Here is a 23,912-nt window from a genome sequence, read left to right as displayed (position 1 = left end):
ATGAGCTGAAGAGGGAAATTTGTATAATGTTACCTTGGAATAAAAGATTGAATATAATCCCTTGATATTTGTATCTCCTCAATCATATGAGAATGGAAGAGTTGCTTGGTGTTTAGTGCTGAAACATTTTAGTTGTAAGATATGAAAAGTGTTGTCATACTATGAAAATTCCACCACCTTGTGAGTATAGTAAGAATTATTGTAGGAGCATGTATTGTGTTGGAAATTAAGTCATCTTGGTTCTTAAAGATATTGAGCCCATTTACTCCTATGCAGATTATAATTTAGAATTCAATTACTATGGATGAATAGCCATGTTAAGAGAATTGGTTTTATGGAATAATATCATCAATTCAAATCTCTAGAACATTAAAAGTATATGCATCAATGAAATGGATTCTTGCATGTAAAGGGTTACTAAATTTCATTATTTGCAAGATATGAATAATCTTTTGTCCTTATAAGAATCATGCCATGCTTTCTATATGTGCTTTTGTATGGATATATTGCCCAAATGAATCAATAAATTTATTGGTATAGGCTATCTAAACATATTTAGTAACCTCTAAAGTATCATGGTAATAATTTATTATGAGAATCCTAGCCTATAGAAGAAGAGAACTGAATAGATGATATTGGGGGTATAAGGTGTAAATATTATGGTTGTAGGTGCACATTTTGTTCTCTGGAAATTATATGAGAACAAGAATTTAGTATTCTTCCTATTGCAAACAAATATAATAATAAAAGAATATGCACAAGTATCTTCTAGCTAAATAAATAATACTAATAATAAGATACTAGCATAGAATGGAATAGTACAATAAAATATCTCATTAATTTACCACTAGGTACGTATCACCATCTTTCAATTGGGTAGTCACGAAATTGACCATAAAGGCAAGTCTCATTTGGAAGTCGATCAAACATTAAATAATAAATGACAATAGAATAAGCTTAGCTTATCGACTTCCCTCAACTTGCATCCAATCATCATAATTTTGGCAAGCTTAAATCATAGGCAAATCCCTAGGCGTTACCTTCCACGGGATTTTGCTAGTATTTGATAGGTCTTTGGATCTGACATGTGTCAAATTTTTCTTCCCCATTCCTTAACTAGCGCTTGGGATCTTCTTGCAAAGAAATTGCATTTAATTACATCCTCTCTTACCTTGCAGCATGCCTACCAAGTACTGGTCTACAAAACATTATGGCAAGAGGAAGTCGACTCCTTCTGGGAATGGGAACGATTAAAGACATGAGCATTAAGTACCTTGCATTAAGTACCATGTTTGACTTATGAAAGATACGTGGGTTTGCAAGTTTAAACCAAAAGTTAAAAAAGACCTCCTTAACCATAATGTAAGGAGCTAGGAATCACATGTGTACAGATCAGCTAAGTCTTGAATCACGAAATGTTAAAAAGGTGAAAGGAAAGATTAAAGTAAGATATATGGAAAAATCAATGGATCAACGACAATAGCATGTCATGAAGTAAGCCATGCAAATAAATTAAGCCCTGGGTAGGTAGTCTCCTAGGAAGTAGTAATAGTTAAATTGCTATTAACATGATGAGAATTTAATAGAATTATAGGAATTGTATAGTTAGAGTGCAGATTATTTTGTCTTTACTTAATATGGATTAGATTGTATTTTTAGGAGGTGTTAGACATTATTTTAAATGTTACTTTGTTAGTAGTGGTTAAGTTTTTTTTATTTTTATTAATTGTTATTTGTTATTTTTTCTGTTTAGTATGCTATTGATATATATTAGTTAGATTTTATTATGTTTAATTTTAATTCAATTGGCTTTTAATTCTATAATTAGCATTAGTAGTTAATTTTTGCTTTAGGCATTAAAAGTGGTATAACATTATAAGTTATGTTCATGCTAGCATGGAATGACAATTTTGGTTGTTAGGATGTTAAAATGGTTCTAATTCAAGAGGTTAAATTTCAAATCTGAATATTCTAATATAAAGGAGATTTAATGTTTTTTTTATAAAACTATTGATGATATCGAAATTAGTTAGATTTATTGTAATATTGTCATGTAAATATTGGGCTTTAAACTATAATAGGTTTGAATGAAGATTAGATTAACTTGTAGATTTATTGTAGTGACTCAAGTCTTTTGTTCTTTTATTGTAAATGAATAATTAATGAATTTAGATTGTAATGTCGTTTATGATAATAAGTTAACAGGAGGCTCTAGCCTTTTAGTTTCATCTGCAGGGTTAGTGGTTTAACTCTCCTGATTAAATTATATCGTTAAAACAATTGATGGATTATGACTTCATTAAATGGATTAATTAGTTAACTCAAACTAATTCCTTGAACCTTTGGTTAACTATTTTTGAGCTACTCAAACAACTAGTCTCATCACGGTTTATTCATCGTAATCCTTGTAGAGCATGTTATTCTAATTATTTTTACACAAAAAAAAAATTGTGTGTTTTTGCCTTATATTTTGGGCATGACAAAGAGGCCCAAACCCTCAGCTAAAATGATAAAGAGATAAGGAGAAATAGGATCCCCTTGGTGAAGTCCTCTAGAGGCACCAAAGCAATATGAAGGAACACCATTCACTAGAACAAAAAAAGAAGTTGAAGTAATACAACTCATAATTGATTTCACCCACTTTTAGTAGAAACCAAAGGCCAAGAGGATCTTTTGGTGAAAACTCCATTTGACTCTGTCATAAGCCTTAGCCATAGCCAACTTAATGAACATAGCTCACTCTTTTCATGTATGCATAGAATGAATAACTTTAGAAGCACTAACAATTTCATCAAGAATTTTATTACCAGCGACAAAACCACCTTGTTCCTCTGAAATCACAACTAGAAGGCATATCTTGAGTATGTCAGCAATCAATTTTGTGATAATTTTTTACACAACATTACAAAGAGTAATGGGACAAAAGGAGTCAAGATTGTCAACACCTTCTTTCTTAGGGATAAGAATTAGTAAAGTACAATTCAATGCATGAATTATTCTCTTATTCTGAAGGGATTCTTTAACCACTTCCAAGAGATCCATATTAATAATTTCCCATAATTCCTGAAAGAATTCCATAGGGAAGCCATCTAGGCCTAGAGCTTTACCTTTATTCATCCCAAACACAACCTCTTTAAGTTCAAATATCAAAACTAGATGAAGAAAAGAATCATTCATAGCATTAGTGATAAGAGAAGGAATGCATGAAAGAATTAAGTTCTCCTCCTCAATTGCAGTCTGAGAATCCTCAGTAAAAAGGTTAGAATAAAATTGAAGGGCTTCCTTGGTCATAGTAGATTGAGAAGAAATCTTAAGTCCTTCAGTAGTAACAAGATAAGAAAGATACCCTTTATTATGATGAGCCTAAATAGAATGATGAAAAAAAGTAGTATTTCTATCCCCTTCTTGTAGCCAATCAATACAAGCCTTTTGTTTCCAATAAATCTCTTCCCAAAGTTCTCATTCTCCCACATCTTGCATAGCCTGGGATTTAGCCTTACCAAGAGCCTCTTTAAGCCCAAAGTCCCTAATTTGGTGAATAATCACTGCAAGATGATCTAGAGCATTCCTCTTTCTAGATTGGAGGTTCTCAAAGTAAGAAGTATTCCATCTCTTAAGATGATATTTGACATATTTAAGTTTTTTCTCAAAGACAAAATAGTTGTGCCATAAGTTGGGCCACCCTCTCTCCACCACTTAGCCACCAAATCATAAAGGGATGAGTCTCAGAGCCACATAAGCTAGAATCTAAAAGAAGTGTTTTTGTGAGTGCAATAGGAGAAGAAGAGAACTTAATTGGCCAATGATCAGAGCCTCTCCAATAAAAATTTTTAGAACTCTTAATTAGGCCATCACCAACCCAATAACATGAAACAAGAAGCCTATCCAAACATTTTGAGATAGCTTTGTAACCACTCCATCTATTATTCCAAGTGAAAACCCCATTTTCAGGCTTAACATCAATAGCAGAAAGAACATCCATTTGGGCTTGAAAAGGATTAGAAGTAGGGCCAAGCCTAGACCAACCTCCTATTTTCTCCTCAAGACTTAAAATAAAATTATAATCACCTCCTAAAATCTAAGTAAAATAAGGAGCACAAGAACACACATACCTAATGTGATCCCAAAGATGAATCTTCCCATGAATGTCAATAGGGGCATAAACATTTTTCACAAGAATAGTCTCACCAGAGTTCAAGGTAGTAGCCATCATAGAGATTGAGTAATGACTAGAAATCTACCAAAGGTGAGAAATATTTGAAGCGTCCCAAAACAAAGTCAAACCTCTAGAATTCCCTTGTTAACCAATACTTCGATAGTGACTAGCATACCAAATGTGTGAAGCATGTTGATGCATAACCTTAACATAAACCTTAGTCTCTTAAACACAAAAAACATCTAGAGAATGAACTGTAATCAAATCATGAATAGCTTTTTGATGACAGGTGCTATTCAAACCCCTCGCATTCCAAAAGAGAATGATCACTAAGAGGTTTGATAAAAGTAAGCATCAATAGGTTTAACAAACCCAGATTCCACCAATAGATCTCCAGTCATTTTTATCTTTTTAAGGTCTATCTTCTGCCCTTTTGAGGAGCTATCAGTGAGACTTTTCTTAAGGGGTCATTTTTGCACTCCCAATCTATGAGATGAACCCTTATTTTGAGATGAAATTAAAACTTTTCTAGCTAAATTTTTCAAAACAATGTCATCCTCTATGGAATTATTTAAAGTCACCTAAGCCACTTGTTGTCCTTAAATAGCTTAAATTGGTTCTAGTTCAAGAGCTGGTGCAACCTCCATACTGACCTCAAAACTATTAGAAGTGTACCCCTTCTTTCAAAGCTAAGTTCTCTAGCACCTCAAACCTATTAAAGCTTCCAACTGTCTATCTATCCTTGAATGGCCTCTTCTGACCTCATCCTTTAGCCTTAGTTTTAATAGGTACAAATCCTTCCTTGTCCTTTCCCTGAGGTTTAGCCATCATGAGCCCTTTCCCTTTGTCCTGTTTACCCATAGGAGGAGGTGCCAAAGAAGGGGAATGAACTTCCTTACAAACTTTAGGGAAATTTTGTAGGAGATGGCCATACTCATGACAAAACCAACATCAAAAAGGTGGAGATTCATAATCTAACTGTTGAATCCATGATGAACATCCCAAAAAAAATTCTATCAAATCTAGTAGGGGATTATTTAGATCTATCTCAACACAAATCCAAGAAAAAGAAATCACCTTTTTATCAAGAGTTTGTGTAACAACTGTAGTAGGCTTTCCCAAGAGACTAGCAATTTTATGTAAAATGTCTTCTGACCAAAACTTGAGGGGAGGCAAGGTAGATGAACCCAAATAGGAACTCGTGAAGTTATCTCTTTAGCTAAATAAAAACATACATGCCATGGTTTAATAAATAATCCAACCTAATTATAAAAATATGGGCCACCTTCAAAAACTCTATTACGATCTACAATATTCAAGAAAATAACCATAAAATAGCTATTTTCCCAAGCATAATGTTTATATCTCCTTCAATTTGGTAGGACGCTAGATCCAAGCCTCAAGAGTGGACAAAGGAATATGAATACCAACAAACTTATAGATTAGAGCATGTGTATGCGAAAATGAGATATCTTCTTCCACCAAATTAGGAGGAATGACCAAAATTGGGCAATCTTGAGTTCTAGGAAGAGACCCATTGACCTTCTTCATTTTAGAGCCAACACTCATATAAAATGTATCTAATTGATGTGCATGCATGCTTGAAGAGGACCCATTATGAACCTTTTCCATGCAAGAAAGATCCACAACCGATTCCATAGAAATCTCTATCATTCGAAGATTGAAGCCAAGAAAACAAACAAAAACCAAAACAACTACCAACAAAATAAAAAAGTCCCCGCAAATGCCAATTAGAAACAAAAGCCACTGAAAAAAACTACTCAACTACTGAAATGCTTCCACAAAATCCCCACATGCAAACCTGCAACCAGACTCATGGGTGGCTTGTTTGTGGACACCGCAGTTGCCAAAAAATATTTCTGCCTCCTACTAAAATCCTCTTTGGGATTTTTGGAACCCAATTTATTATTGGCATTGTGAGAAGCATGGGATGATAATATTTGGTCCAGTGCATCATAAGAAACATGCTCTACTTTACTACAATTGTGAGGAGTTGAAGTGACATACTGAGCATCAGACTTTATAAAGTTTTCTTTATTTATATATGTAAACTATTCTGAGGTTTTGTGACTATAATCTAATCTTCCATTATTATAATTTCTCAAGTTAAAGATGTAATCTTCTACCTTAGTATGTCATGTATGTATCCTTTGTAGATGAGGAAGGGACATGAGTAGGGGTTAGGACATATGTAGGAGAAAACATATTTGTGATATGTAACAGTTGTGTATTACTATGATGAATCTGAGAATGAGTGTTTTCCAAAATTGCATATTCTTAATTGGTTCTTCTTGAATTTGAAAATATGGAAATACTTTTTCATTAAAGACAACATCTCTTATGTGAATAAATTTCTTATCAATTTGGATCCAAAATCTAAAACCAAATTGATCTTCTCCATACTATAGGAATATGCTAGGTTTTGATTTGGGATCCAATTTTCTTCTCTTCTCCTTAAGGACATGAATGAAGGCCTAACATCCAAAAACTCAAAGATGAGATTCTAAAACTCTTCTTCCCTTCCATTCCTTTTCCATAATTCTGAAATTCAAATGGGATGAAGGACTTCAGTTAATTAGATACAAAATTGTATTACAAGCTTCAACCCAAAACTCTTTTCCCAAACCTGCATTAGAAAGCATACATTGAGCTTTCTCAAGTATGGTACTATTAAGCCTTTCCACTACCCCATTTTCTTAAGGGGTGTAGGGGTCAAATTTCACCGTTAAAATACCATTATCTATACAATAATTATCAAACTTCAGGGAACAAAACTCACCTCCACTATCCATTTTTAAGCATTTAATCTTGTGACCTCTTCAGTTTTCAGCAAGTTCTTTGAAAACTTTGAATTTAGGAAACACTTTAGATTTTCTAGCCATCATATATATCCAAAATTTACTAGTAAAATCATCAAAGAAAGTAACAAAATATTTTTCACTTTGTAAGATCTTACCTTGGTAGGATCAAAGGCATTCAAGTGACAAGTTCCAATAGTATAGTCTTCATGTCATACCCATATTTCAAGAAGCTAACCCATTTTTTATTTTCATAGAGAAAATTTTCACAAAACTCCAAGTTTTTTTATTGGAGACCCGGTAGTTGATCCCTTTTGAGCATTACTTCAAGTCCTTTCTTAATCATGTAGTCTAACCTTTGATGCCAAAGTGTCACATAATTGCCTATAACTATCATAGAAACACCTAATTTGGAAGGTCTTTCAAAGAGATATAAACTACCAACTTTATTGCCCTTGTAAATAATCATGGAACCTTTAATTACTTCCTGCAAGAATTTGGATGAAAAAAATGGATGATATCCTTGTGCAAAAAGATGACTAATTGAAATAAGATTTTGCCTTAACTTGGGAACATGGTGAACATCCTTTAGCAACCATTGACCTCCTTCCACCTACAACTTAATATCATCTTTTCCAACTATCTCACAAGATTTATTGTCTCCAAGAAATACATCTACAAATTGTCCTCCGTGATATTTTGTAAAACAATCTATACAAGAGGTGGCATGAAAAGAGGCTCTAGAATCTATCACCTAGAATTTGATTTGGTGTCAGTTGTTGAAAGAATCAAATACTTTGATATTTCTCATAGGTTTTATTTTCTTCAATATTCTTCACCTTATCATGTGCCTTCTTGTAAGCCTGACAATTTCACTTTCAGTGACTAGGCTTACCACAAAACCAACACTCTCCATTTCTACCTCTTTACCTTGATCTATTAGGTGATTTAGATTTTCTTCAATTGTAATTTTTACCTCTATGATGGATTCTTCCCCTTGTCTCGATGATGACCATAGTAAGTACATCACCAAAAGAAGCCTCATTATTTACTCCTCATATCTTCACTCAAAAGAGTGGAAGCTACATCATTAAAAATAAGTTTTCCCTTTAGATGAAACTAAAGTGCTAATGGTTGTAACAACTCCATCCCACCTGCTAGGAAGTGAACATTATAAGAGAACAACTTTGTTCTTATCATCTTCCATCATACCCATAGAGTTTTCTTGGTTGATAAGAGTATGAAACTTGTTGAGGTAATTACAAGTAATTCCACCTTCCTTCATCTTGAGTTTATATAACTTCTTCATGATGAAGACTTTGTTCACAGTCTTCGCAGTTGATGTCATTACATACATGTCTATGATCTTATCCCATGGCTCCTCTGTATTCTTCTCATGGATAACTTTAAAAATAACATTACTTTCTAATTCAAGAGAAATTGATGATTTTTCCTTGTATAAAGTCTCCCTATTTTTATTTGTCATAGTTTCTTGTTTCCTTTCCTTTCCTTCCAACACCTTCCAAAGTTTGTAATCTTCCCTATGAATTTATCTACTTTTACATCCGCCATCTTTTTGGAAATTCAACATCAAATTCCAAACTTACATAGTCTGTGCTTTGATACCAATTGCAAGGATTTGAAAGCGATGAGAAAACATCAAATGCAAACAAATAGACAAGAGAAAAATAAATAAATACAACACAAGATTTATCATGGTTATCCATACATTGTGGCTATGTTCATACCGAGAAAAGTATTGTATTGATTAAGAAGAATTTGAGTTTACAATGGTGCAAAAAAACCATATTTATAGATATTAAATACATAAAGAGTCTTCGAATTAAAGAGTCACATAATTGGAGAAAAACCAATTGTGACTGATGGCTTTCATATTAACAAAATAATTACAAAAGTATGATAATTTTTTCAAAATAGAAATTAAAGGAAATAAAATAGGATGATTTCCATCTTGGAAATACAAGATAGATAGGATGGTGAGAGTGGGGAGCATGAATTAGTATCCTCTAAAACTTTTCCTTTTTCCCAAATAATCCTTTCTTTTTTCTCATAGTTACTTGGTTAACATTAAGCATATAACAGTTTGCATGCACTTTGAAAGTAAATCAACTTCAACACAAAAACTCATGAATAACACAATGAATTTTTCTATCACAAAAACCATTGGTCAAAGGGAAAACTATGGTGGGGATGACACCCACAAATACATCACTACTATAGTAAGAGGTTGCCTTGTTAGGGCTACAATGTTTGTCACTTCTAGTGACTTGGTTAGTAGTATACAATAAGATTTGCAAGGATATACCTTTTACAAGGATTTAACAACACTCATCAAGTGTGAACCTAGTTAAGAAATTTACATGCAAGATTATCAAGTCCACCTTTTTCAAGGATTTGAGAAACTACTACAAAGGTTAAACAATAGCAGTAATGGCCTATAGTAGAAACTTATTTTTATTGATTAGATCACTATCTAGTCTATGCTTATCACCTTCCTAAGATAGATCTACAATTCATTACAACTTTGTATTTATCCTCTCTGACCTCTAATTGTGACTTTGATTCCTTCCTTACTACAATTCTTCTTCATCAAAATTTTGACCAACACAACATCAACAACAACAAAAACAACAACCTTTGAAATGTTCTCAACTACTCCTTTTATAGAATTATTTTTCCATTTCTCATCTTGACCTAATTAGGGTTTTAGGACCTTCTCAAATTGATCTATGATCGTGATTAAAAGTTCTAGAATCATATTTCCTTTTCTTCCTTTCCAACTTTATTTTTATTGGTTTAATTCATCTTGAAAACATCAATAATTATGCACATTCTCTAATAAAATATTTAGAAATCATTATTTCACTTTATGTAAAAAAAAATTCCTTGCTTAGTAGAATTATGTAGCATTATAATTTGTATAAATTCAAACTATGATATCATTCCTATGACACTCAGTAAATATACTAATCTATCTAGCTGATACTAGGTAAATATTCACTCAACATCCTTTGTATGACAAGGTAAGCTCTACACTCAAGGTTTGTTGTATTCTTCTCCGCTCGGTGTAAATATAGTTACTTCTGTCCCACTAGAGCTCTGGTACAATTGTATTAGTCTTACATTCCCTCTTTAATTTCTGGGATAACATAATGACTCGATTGTTATGTGCACTTCAATAGTAATAGGTAATATGATTCAATAGTTCTCCCCCTTTGATATTATTGTCAAAAATAATATATACACAAAATTGAACTTTAACTGAACTTTATACAAATTTCTCAACTCAACTCCCATTATACATATGCTTGCCCTTGGTAAGCTTCTTGTTTTTTAAAATCTTTTTTAAAATTAATTTTTCTTGCTATATACTTGTAATATCTCCTTATAGCTCTAAAATACATACAAACAAATTTTATATATATATATATATATATATATATATATATATATATATATATATATATATATATATATATATATATATATATATATATATATAGAGAGAGAGAGAGAGAGAGAGAGTTCTCCATTTTTTGACACTTATATCAAAATAATTCTCATCACAAAAACATATTTATTGGGGTAGTAGACCAAAATGTGCTAAAAAGTCTTTGTGATTCTTCAATATGATTTCCAACATTTTTTCCCAATTGGACATGATCAACTCTAATCCATGCAATATAATCTTCAACTTCATTGCAAGATCAACCATATGATCAACAATAGATAAGCTCAGGGAAACTATGATATATTTGACATCTTTAATGTAGGTTTACATAGCCTCTAGATGAGGTAATAGAAAATCTTGAATTTCATTGATCTCGATTTTCAAATTATTCTCTTCTTGTGTTGATTCATGCTAAAGTCCTTAAAGAAATCTTACTCAATTATAGTTTGAGAAGACATACTCAGGTCCTTTCTTAATGTATCCACACTTGACTTCATTTCTTCATCTATTTTCCTCAATTTATCTTTAACTTCTTAGGTGATAATTGGAATATCATATAACTTTTGAAATAATAATGAAATATTTTGAATAATAGTCTTTGGTGTTGTAATAGAAGTGGATAGACTCACTTGTTCAATAGCAATATCTGTAGAGACTCTCTCTAACACTTTATTTTTGAACTTCTTTTCTACTCTTTTGATTAATAGTTGGCTTGTACTAGTTATTGGAGCATTCAATTTGTCAACAATTTGGACAATCTAGTCTAGGATAGGTGCATTCACATTCAAATCCATTCCAAGTAAAACATCTAAGAGTATATACTTGACATCATGTAGTACCTAATTTTGTTTATGATCTTGCCTTAACCTTTCTTTCTCCTACTTTCTTTCACAAAGCTCTAAATAGATAGCCAGTTGTTCATCATCAAGAGTGTTAGGATTCCATCTCAGTATGATGATCTCCTCTTCTAAAGTGATTAGGTTTGACCAAAGTACATGAGACTCCTTCCTCTCTTTTAATATTTTTCCCTTTATTGTTGCTCGATGACACTATCTTTGGCTATGGAACTTGAATTTATTAATTTTTCATTATAATCTTTGTCTTTGTTTGGGGTTCTTTATTCAAATTTACTTGATCATCAGTAGATTTTTGTGGAATAAATAGTACTAGTACCGTACTTGGTGATCCATCTTTTTCTTCATTATCCTTTGTTTCTTGACTTGGTAGCTTCTACACTTTGACTTTAGGTAGCTTCAAGACTTGTGGTTGTAATAATTTTGAATCAATTGTGAAACTTGGTATATTTCTTAGAAATGTAAATCCTTTAGTATTTAATGTCTTTGTAATTACAAGTTGTCCTCTCCCAATTATTCCCTCACTCGGAGGTTCATGGGTTAGTGCTAGATCACCTATTGTAAATTTATCTGCATTATGCTCCATGGAATCACCTCTAATTTGAGCATGTTTGGTATCATTTTCATCATCTCTAGTAGTACCTTATGTATATTCCACTTATGTTTGTTGTCCTTGATGCTTGGTTCACCTTCTTGTTTATGTCCCTTAGTGTTCATTGTAGTATTTGCTAACATGTATAAGGATCCAATAGGTGTATCATTTGCATTTTGATCCTTGGGTTTGGGGAATTATTTTATTTGTTGAATGCTTGCATCAAATTTAGGATATATGTGCATGTGCATAATCATCTAATGGTGTTCCCTCCATGTCTAGCTTGGTAAACATTTTAATGTCCTCATCTTTTCTCATCTACTCAGCAGGGTCTTCATCAGGAATGTCTTCAATAGTAATTTAATATTTATTCTAGTGATATCTTTCACCATTTCATATAAATTATCAGCAAAATATTGTAGATAAATAGTATCAAATTCATCATCATGATTATCAAGTTCTACTATTTTCTCAATATGGATATCATCAACATCTATTGTTGCATCTAGATCTTTAATGTTATAATTTTTCTTCCATATCATGTCAAAATACTCACCCACTAAATTCAATTGATCGGATAAAACATAAAGAGCTCTACATTTTTAAATAAACCTTTTCTCATAGCTCTTTAGAGCATCAGTAATATCCTTCAAACCAAATCTAGGCATAATATTTTCTAAGGATTTTCTCCTCATTTCCTTCTTAGTATTCAAGGCATATTTCCAGGTTCTATCAATCTTAGGAAATAGTTCATTAGGAATTTGATTATCAATCTCTAAAGGTGTGTATTTGACTCTAGTCATTATGACTATCATTTCTTATTCCACCTTTCTCTTATCTTCTTCACTCATTGACTCATATTTATAGTATTTAAAGTTATCATAACCTTTACCATTCAATGTTGTATTGGTTATTGTTGGATTGTGTGTTGTCTTTGATGTTACACAAATTTCATATTAGTTGTTAGTTAGTGCTTACCAAGCCCACTTGGTCAACAAGACATTTTTCCTTATCTACCGAGCATTCCTAAAATTTATTTTATGAAGACAATGTCTACCGAGCTCACTCCGATGTTGAAGGAAATTATGGTAGAAAAAAGTGTTAACTGAGTTCACATGGTTAATGAAAGAAAAGATGGATAGAGTCAGTGTTCATTGAGTTAATTTGGTTGCCAAAGGATTTTTAACAAGTTCACAATGTTAACTGAGCTTCTGTTGGTTAACATAGGAAATTGTCTCAGAACCAGTGTTTACTGAGCAGGGTCAAAGGATTTTGTTATCTTTGCATATGAAGCTTGATTATTTTAAGTATTGGTTCTAGCTGACTATGAGGATGAATATTGGTGATTGAAATTTCTATTGAGCTGACTTGATAATCTAGAAGGTATAAATAAAAGGTCAAGTTGAGATTTCTAGTGTGTGTGCAAGTGTGTTGATTGAATTAAGAAGGAAAGAGTGAGAGCAAACTTGAAGGATAAGTAGGTATCCTTGTGGAGCAGAAAAGTATTATTCAATCAGGAAGGATCAAGTATGAACTAGAGCAGAGATCTATAATCAACAATTTAGTTGCATCACTATCAGGTCATTTCATTGTTACTCTCTAACCATTGTAGCAATGATCTAAAATCTCTTAACAGAGTTGGTTTAATAGCCAGTTGTAAATCCTCTAACAAGGCAATAGTTCCATTGAATTGTTTTAAGACCTTTCACAAGGCCACTCCTAATAGGGCTCACTTCAGAAGAGTGAAAAACAATAACTAGTTACATTGGTGGTTTTTCCCATATTGGGTTTCCACGTTAAATCTGGTGTCTCATGTGTTCATGTTATTTCACTTATGATCACAAGATTAATTACTATTAATATCTTAAGATCTAATAAAAGTAATTCACACTCTGCATTTATCAAGTTACAACATTTTTAGTATGTTTACCAAGAAACAACAACTACTAGTTTTCTCAGTGTGAATTTTATTATTGACATCTAAGGGGTCTAGGATTTATTTTAGTGGTAACCAATTCACCACCTCCCCCTCCCCCTCTCAATTACTCCTATATTTTCAAAAATTGGTATTAGAGCTCTTGGTGCTTGCAGGGAAGGTTTCAAGGACCTGAGCTAAAGATTAGGATGTCTTACAAGAGAGAGATTCCAAAGCTAAACAGAGACAACTTTTCAGCATGGCAGGGAATCATGAGACTTCATCTGGCCACCATTAGTGATTCAAGCTTGAAATACCTTGATGAAGAATAAAAAACTCATGCTGGTACATTATCTATTGGAGATCTTGCTGAGAAAAAGAAACATAACACCATGATGATTGATATTGCATCTACTCTCAGCTATGATGAATTTGATGAGATCAAATACTGTGAAACTACTTTTGATATGTGGAACAAGCTAAAGGAAATGTATGGTGGTGATGAAAATGTAAGATGAGCCAAATAAAAAAGCCTTAGAGGATAGTTTGATCAGATGAGACTATTGCCAAATATGTGGAAAGAATCAAAGCTAGTGTCAATGCAATCAGAGCTTCTGTAGGAGAAATCAAGGAAGAAACTATTATAAGTAAAGTTCTTATAATATTGCTTCCTATCTATGCAATTAGAGTATATGTTATTCAAGAAAAGAGGTGTGATCCAAATCACAAGTTAAGTTTGGATGCCTTAGTAGGAAGATTGATAGCTTTTGAGCTAGACAACTTTGACAATTATATTCTAGCTTCCAAAATGTTGAATCTACATTTGAAGCAAAACTTTCACTTAAAGAGAAAGGCAAGAAAATAAAGGACATTTAGTCAAAAATTGAAGAGGAAATAGAAGAAAGCTTAGACAGTGATCTTGAAGTTGTTGAAGCTTTGCTTGCAAATAAATATTCTAGATGAAGAGGAAAATAAAAAGGTAAAGTTCCCCTAATCTATTTTTCATGTGAAGAAATTGGTCATATTGCTACCAACTGCCCAAACAGAGAAAGCAAGGATGAGAAGAAGAGTCACAAGTACAAAGGCAAAAAGGATATCAAAAAACACAAATCATACAAGGACAAAGCTAAGAAGACTTGATTTATGGCTAAAGATTCTATTAATAGTGAAGATGAGATAGTATACATTGTTGTAAAAGATGAGTCTAATGAAGAAGAAGATAAGATGGCACTTATCTCTCACATTAGTAAAAATGACACATGGATCGTAGATAGTGGATGTTCACCTCATATGATTGGAGACAAAACAAAATTTGAATATTTTGAACACTATGATGGAGGTACTGTAAGGTTTGGAAACAATGAACCTTGTTGCATAAAAGGGAAAGGCCAAATCTCATTAACCAAAGAACTTCTATGTGACAATGCCTATTGGGTTGAAGGATTGAAACATAATCTGCTAAGTGTAGCATAGCTAATCAAAATTGGATTCAAGGTAAAATTCATGCATGGCAAGGCAAGACTGTTGGATGACAAAGGGAATCTGATTGGGTCGAGAAAACAAACAAGAGCTAAGCTATTTTATCTTAATCTTGGTGATTGCTCATGTTTTATTGCTCAAATGGAAGAAAGTTGGTTATGGCATAGACAACTATGTCATGTAAACTTTGATAGTATGGTCAAGATAAGAAAATTTAGAAAAGTAAGAGGTATCCCTAGTTTGAAGAAACCAAATGTTGGTTTATGCAAAAATTGTTAAATTGGCAAAATGGGAAAGACTAGTTTTAAGAGCAAAAACTATCAATCTAAAGAGGTCTTAGAAATTGTGCATATTGACCTATGTGGACCCATTAGAATAGAAAGTTATAGTAGAGAAAAATTCTCTATTCTTTTTGTTGATGACTACTCTAGAATGATGACTGTTATGTATCTTAAAGAAAAGTCAGAAGCATTTGAGAAATCCAAATGGTATCTAGCAAGAGTAAAAAAGGAAATAGGGAAAAGATTGAAATGCTTAAGATTAGACAGAGGTGGTGAATTCATTTCCAATGAATTCAATAACTTTTTCATTGAAAGAGGAATTAAAAGACAGGTATCAGCCCCTAGTACTCCTGAGTGGAATGGAATAGCTGAAAGAAGAAACAGATCCATCATGGATTGTCAAGGACTTTAATGATTGAAAAGAATGTTGCTATCAAATAATGGAAGGAAGTCATCAGCACTGCAGTTCATACTTTGAACTAAGTTTAGTTGAAGAATGACTCACATAAAACTCCCTATGAATTATGGTATGGTTACAAACCCAATGTAAGTTACTTGAAAGCATTGAAAAGTAAATGTTATATCTTGAAAGAGTCTAGAAAAGGGAAGTTTGATGTGAAAGGTGATGAAGGTATATTCTTAGGATATTCTTGTAGAATTAAGGATATAGATGTTTGAATTTTTCTACTCACAAAATCATAGAAAGTGCACATGTGAGAGTTGATGAGCTTGCAGAAAAGATTGAAGAAGAAAGAAAAAGGGAACTAGAAGACTACAAAAGATTTGTCTATTTCAAACCTAATACATTGCCAAGCACATCTAACAATAAGGAGACTTCACCTCCCGAGTCTTCCATAGCCACTAAGTTGCGAGAAGTATAAATTGAGTCACAGGGACCCAAGCCACACTCTTAAGCTACTGAGCCAATGCCTACTGAGTCTGAATGACCCGAGCCAAAAGTTGAGATTCAAAATGAAGATAGTGCAGTACATTTAAAAGGAAAAGAACCTATATCAGCCAAGTATGTTAGAAGGCATCATGCACCTAATCATATTATTTGAGATAAATTAGAAGGTACTATGACAATAAGTAAGCTAAAAGGTATATGTTTACTTGCTGATTTTGAACCTAGAAGTGTTAAAGATGCATTGGAAAATGAAAGTTAGATTGAGGCTATAAATGAAGAAATAGAACAAATAGAGAAGAACAAAACTTGGACCCTTGTTCCTAGTCCTAAAGATAAAAATGTGATTGGAACAAAATGGGTATTCAGAAATAAGTTGAATGAAGATGGACAAGTATCAAGAAACAAAGCTAGATTACTTTCAAGAAGAAGGAATTGATTATGTTGAGACTTTTGCTCCTGTTGCAAGATTAGAAGGTGTTAGGACCTTACTTGCATATGTAGCACATAGAGGATTCAAAGTATGTCATATGGATGTTAAATCTGCATTTCTCAATGGTATTCTTGATGAAGAAGTCTACATTGAACAACCAGAAGGTTTTGTTGATCCAAACAAAAGAGACATGGCCTGCAAATCACATAAAGCATTGTATGGTCTAAAACAAGCTCCTAGAGCATGGTATGAAAGGTTGCATAACTACTTTATACGGATTGGTTTTCAAAGAACTAATGATAACAATAGTTTGTATATTAAGGAAGGACCATACAACAAGATTGTATTGGAAGATATATTTGTGAATAATACTCTATTCATAGGGAAAGATGATCTATGCAAAGAATTTTTAGAAAAAATGAACAAAGAATTTGAAATGTTCATGTTTGGTGAGATAAAATTCTTTGTTGGATTACAAATACAATAGAGCAAGAATAGTATCTACATTACTCAATATATGTATATCAAGGAAATACTCAAGAAGTTTGGAATGGAAGATTCAAAACCAGTTGGAACCCATATGTGTACTAGACTAAAGCTTACCAAAGATGATGATTCCAAAGAGGTAGATCAGACCTTATACAAATCAATGATTTGAAAATTATAATATGTAGTTCACACAAGGCCTGATATTGCTTTAGCAGTTGGGATAGTGGCAAGATTCTTAGCTAAACCTAGAGAAAATCATATGATGGCAATCAAAAGAATCTTGAGATATTTGAAAGGTACTCAAGACTATGGATTATGGTACAAACTTGGAGGAAACTTAGACCTAAAGGTATTTTCTAATGTTGATTGGGTAGGAAATCTTGATGACAATAAAAACACAAGTGGTGGAGGATTCTTTCTTGGTAAAAGATTGGTATCCTAGACAAGCAAGAAGTAAAACTACACATCCCAATCCATGGTAGAAGTAGAGTATGTAGCAGTAGTAGTAAATTGTTCTAACATTTTTTGGTTTAAATAATTGTTGGAAGGCATGAAGGTTAAGATCAAAGAATGAGTTATCATGTTTTGTGATAACACTAGCACAATTAACATATCAAAGAACCTCGTAATGCATTCCAAAACAAAGCACATTGCTATAAAATATCATTTTCTTAGAGAATTGGTGTAGGACAAAGAAATCAGATTGGAATATGTTCATACAAAAGAATAGATTGCAGATATATTTACCAAGCCATTACCTAAGGATGCATTCTTGTATCTAAGAGGTAAGCTTGGGGTCATTCCCCTATCTAAAGCTCACTAAATGAAGTTTTAGTGATGCATCAATAGGAACCAAGTTGAAAATCAATTAGTTGATGAGGCATAGTCAAGAGAATATTGCATATGAATTAGTACTCAAGGTACATTGATACAAATTTGGTCTATGTTTTCTTTGGCATGTATTGTCAAAGAGGGAGAAGATTACTATCATATCTTTCTAAAAAATTGATATCTTCTGTCATAGAAGTTATATAATTCTTTTACAGAGGGAGATTGTTGCATGAAAGAAGAAATTTTTGATGGAGCCAAAGAGGGAGATTGTTGGATTGTGTGTTGTATTTGATGTTACAAAAAGGTCATATCAGTTGTCAGTTAGTGCTTACCAAGCTCACTTGGTTAGCAAGATAGTTTTCCTTATCTACTGAGAGTTTCTAAAGTTTATTATGTGAAGACAATATCTACCAAGCTCACTCGGGTGTCAAAGGAAATTATGGTAGAAAGCAATGTTAGCCAAGTTCACATGGTTAATGAAAGAAAAGATGGATAGAGTCAGTGTTTGTTGAGTTTATTCAGTTGCCAAAGGATTTTTTGCAAGTTCGCAATGTTAACTGAGCTTCTATTGGTTAACATAGGAAATCAACTCAGAACTAGTGTTTACTGAGCAGGGTCAGCCAATGAAGGATTTTGTTATCTTCACATATGAAACTTAATTATTTTAAGTATTGGTTCTAGCCGACTATGAGAATGAATATTGGTGATTGTAATTTGTATTGAGATGATTTGACAATCTGGAAGGTATAAATAAAAGGTCAAGTTGAGATTTCTAGTGTGTGTGCAAGTGTATTGATTGAATTAAGAAGGAAAGAGTGAGAGTGAACTTGAAGGATAAGAAGGTATCCTTGTGGAGTAGAAAAGTATTATTTGATCAAGAAGATCAAGTATGAACTAGAGTAGAGATCTATAATCAGAAATTTAGTTGCATCACTATCATGTCATTTCATTGTTACTCTCTAACCATTGTAGCAGTGATCTAAAATCTCTTAACGAAGTTCGTTTAATAGCCAGTTGTAAATCCTCTAGCAAGGTGACAATTCCATTGAATTGTTTAAAGACCTTTCACAAGGCCACTCCTAAAAGGGTGATTAAATCCTCTAACAAGGTCACACCTAACTATTTGTTTTGTAACCTTTAACTAGGTTGGTTCCTAATAGGGCTCACTTCAAAAGAGTGAAAAATAGTAACTGGTTACATTGGTGGTTTTTACCATATTGGGTTTCCGTGTTAAATCTGGTGTCTCATGTGCTCATGTTATTTCTCTTATGCTTGCAAGATTAATTACTGTTAATATCTTAAGATCTAATAAAAGTAATTCACATTGCATTTATCAAATTATAACATTTTTTTAGTATGTTTATCGAGTAACAACAACTATTAGTTTTCTCAATGTAAATTTTATTGTTGACATCTAAGGGATCTGGGATTTATTTTAGTAGTAACTGATTTAGCAACCCCCCCCCCCCCCCCCCACCTTAGTTACCCCATCTATATTTCTACCAATTATCTCATCAATTGTCTTTGGTCTCTTGGCCATAGGAGCCTTAGATCCTCTTTCTTCATCATATTCTATTTGGTTACTCTTATTTTCTTCCTCTTCATCATCTTCTTTTAAGATCGTCTTTCTTCTCCTCTGCGTTGGTCTCTTGACTTGTTTGGTTGAGGAATTAGAGGCTAGCTTTCTCTTTTGTCTGGTCTTGACCTATTGTGCAATATGCTTTGCAATCTTCACACCGCCTTTCTTCAATGGTGTGGCTTGTTGTATAGCTCAGGTTCTCAACCTTGTGAACTTGAGCCTTGTGGGGGTGGCTATAGTAGCTCATTTTCTTCCTTTTGATGAGTGAGGCTCAAAAATAGCTACTTCTTTACCTTCTCCTTCAACCTAATCTTCACCTTTTCCCTCAGTGATCATTAATAGTTCATCCTCTTGTCCTACACCGAGTGTTGTTTCCAACTTCATAATTTTATTTTCTTTGAGTTTCTAGAATAACAAGATTCATGGTGATATTTTTCTTTGCAACTTCATAGGTTCTAAACTTGGGAACTCTAGGATTGATAGATTGATTTAGCAATAACTCAATTGCTATATTTTCTTGGTCAATATTGACTTTATACTCTAAGGGTTCCAACCATGCAACCCTTAGTTTAACAACTTTTACAATAACATGATCAGTATCAACAAGCAAACAAGTCTCATCATGATATTTTTCAACTAGGGAAGGGGCTATCCTATATCTCTAGTGCATTCTCTCCTTGAAATTTTCAAAATACTCATTCACCACTCTCCCAAAATTATCATCTAGTTTTTTAATGTACCCATTAATTTGATAAATAATAGGAGTATCAATTTTCTATAATGATCCTACTATGTTCTTTCCAATATTAATTATATCAAATGAATGCACAATTTGTAGCTTTTCATATTAGAAAAATATACTAAATTATTTGGGATAACATTTTAGGCCTTGTGGAAGTTGACCATTAATGCTTTGACGGGTTACATGAAACATATAATTTAATCAAATTAACAACAAAAATCATTGTCAACTACATCATGAGTAAAAAAAATACAATTTTAAAAATACATTCAAAACTTATCATATATGATAAATAAAAAATTTGATCCAATGCACAACCTTGATGATTAACTCTATTATATTCCAACTTCTATAGACAAGGTGTCATTGTTTATGTTTTTTATGTAATTGCTTCTTTCTCATTGAAAATATGTTTGTAAGCAGCTTGATACTTATGATTTCAATGGAGGAAGTGTCTATACTCATCGGACACCTACTTTCTTAAACTTTTTGATCAACAAGATTTCATCTTTGGACAATAAACTAGACATGCAAATTTCCCCTCTGTTTGAAGACTTACAAGATCATTTATAATTGGATTTAAAATCTCAACTTTTATAATTATATATAACAAATAAGTTATTTAAAAATGTGCAATTATATCGACATAAAATTAAATATTGTTAAATCATAGTTAAATTCTATAACATACCACAAAAAAAGTGAACTAGCCCCAAGGCATTATGAATTCCCCATACAAGCATTGCATGGAATTGAACTTGTCTATTTTTCAGAAAAGTCTATTAGACTTAGTGACATCATTCCATAACTTTAAAAACTCGTTGATAAGAGGCTCAATATATATATATATATATATATAGACACACACACACACACATAAACATTACGTAATTAGTATAGCCACTTTAATGTAATATATATAAATTAATGTGCATGACTATTACATAAAAATAATAGAAGTCATTATGCAATAAATAAGGCAAATAATTTATGCTACTTTGGTAAATAAAATTAATGTAAACAAATAGGTCAACAATAATCATTACCAACATTATGTGCTCCCTCTTTATTGACACCCATGGAGAAAATTTATTGTTGATAATAAAAATAGGCCATGTCGAGTAAATAGATCTCAACTCTCCAAATATATTGGCACCATTTGTTTCCAATTAAATTTTATGAGACTACAAGGTTCTTTAAAGTGTGGTCATTTTCCCTCCATGTCCCTAAATGTAGAGCCATTTGCAAGCATTCAAAGAATGTCATCTCCATTTCTATTTTGTGCATGTTAATCCATAAATTTTGTTAATCTTTCACACCTAAATAATGTTGGAATAATGATAAATTTGTCATTAGTTACAACACTTATTTGATTCTGAATGCTTACCGAGTTCATCACTTAGTTTACAGTTCATACTGAGCATTCATTGGTTACCAAGTATGTTCAGCAGTATTTACCAAGTCAGGAAGGTAAACAAAGGTTTTAGTGTTTACCGAGTCAGAAAGGTAAACGAAGGTTTTTGGTGTTTACCGAGTCAGAAAGGTAAACAAAGTTTTTTGGTGTTTACCGAGTCAAGAAGGTAAATGAAGGTTTTAATGTTTACCGAGTTAGAAAGGTAAATGAAGGATTTAGTGTTTACCGAGTCAGGAAGGTAAACGAAGGATTTAGTATTTACCGATTCAGGAAGGTAAATGAAGGTTTCAGTACTTACCAAGACAGAAAGGTAAAAGAAGTATTCAGTGCTTACCAAGTGAATCAAAGGAGTTAGTTTCTACCGAGTGACACAATGTTTACTGAGTCACCAGTGGTTACCAAGTTCCAAGCTACTCAGAGTGATTAGTATGGACTGAGCCGCTACCTCTACCGAGTGCATGATGATGTCATGTAATGTAGTGGATGCCGAGTGTCAGAAGGTCACCGAGTGAGTTTGAGGAACCTGAGTTTTCTACTATCTGGCTAACTCAGTAATGTTTTGTCCACTTGTGTTTGGCCGACCTTGTTGCTGTAAATATTGGAATGGTATATATGTAATGTATTGTGCCATTTGCAATATAAGAAAATAGATATGATGAAGAGAAGTAACAGTGAAGTAAGAGAGAATTGAAAGAGAATCAGCAGCGGAGTATTCAACAAGGTTATCAAGAAGCAGCAAAGATATATCCATCACATCAAGTGATCAGTACATAAGATCTAATCAGCAAACCAGTTGCAAGCAGATCCACTGCTTCATCCTAACAGGTGAATCAGTTTTGTAAATCTTTTAATAGGGTAGACTTAACAGTCTTTTGTAAATCTTCTAACAGAGTGCATACTTCATTGTATGTTTGTAAATCCTCTAACAAGGTGGATCTAGCAGTCCTACTTGCTCCTAACAGGGCAGATCACCAGAAGTGATCACTGTAAGCCTTAACCAGCCAACTTTATACTGCAGTATTGAAGTTTCGTGGGCATCATCCCCACCCCAGTTTTACTTTCAATTTGAAAGGTTTCTGGGTCACCAAATCAGTGTGTTAATCTTTTTCATGCATACAGTAAAGTAGATGAATGAATGGTGAATTTGTTATTATGCTGAATTGGTTTAAATTTTAAAGCTTACTGATTCACCCCTCCCCTCTCAGTAACCTTGTTAGTCCTGAATATTTCCAACAATTGGTATCAGAGCTTTGTGGTTCTCAGGATAGAACTTGATAGCTTGAGCAAAGATCAAGGACAATGGAGATATTCAGAATTGACAAAACTATTGAGAATGAGAAGCTAGATTTGGAGATGGCCATGGTTCAACTCAAAGAAGTAAAGGAACATCTTTCTCAATCCCTAAAAAGAAGAAAGGAACTTGCAAGACAAATAAATGACCATTTTTATGTTGAAGAAAGGATTGAAGATTTGTTACCATCAAGTAATACAGAAGAAGCTAACAAAGCAATCAAAGAACTTCTAGAAAAGAATGGATCACTGCAAGAAGAGGTAAGAAAGCCTAAAAGAGAGCAAGAAATACAGTCAATCAGGCTATGTGAAGTTTTGGAACAAAGAAACAAAGCACAAGAAGAATTGGAAGATAGAAGTCATGAAACTCAAAATCAATCCCTTGAACATGAAGATCTAGCAGATCAACTATCCAATGCAAATGAAGAAATTAGGATTCTCAGAGCACAAAATGAAAGTCTACAGAATGACTTAAGAACTGAGAGACAAATCAATGAAAGCTTGGAAAATGATCTAAATATTGAAAAGCAATTCAATGAAAGGATGATGAAATCTCAAGCAGACATGAGTCAATTGAATCAGCAAAATGAGCAGAATTTTTATAAGCAAAAGGGTAAAGCTGGTCTTAAGGAAGAAGGTGAATCTTCTGAACAAGGTACCCA

The sequence above is a fragment of the Cupressus sempervirens genome, chromosome 8 (genome assembly GCF_028749045.1).
Source record: "Cupressus sempervirens isolate cs-2001-9-10 chromosome 8, ASM2874904v1, whole genome shotgun sequence".
NCBI classification, from domain to species: domain Eukaryota; kingdom Viridiplantae; phylum Streptophyta; class Pinopsida; order Cupressales; family Cupressaceae; genus Cupressus; species Cupressus sempervirens.
This window is presented reverse-complemented; position numbering follows the sequence as displayed.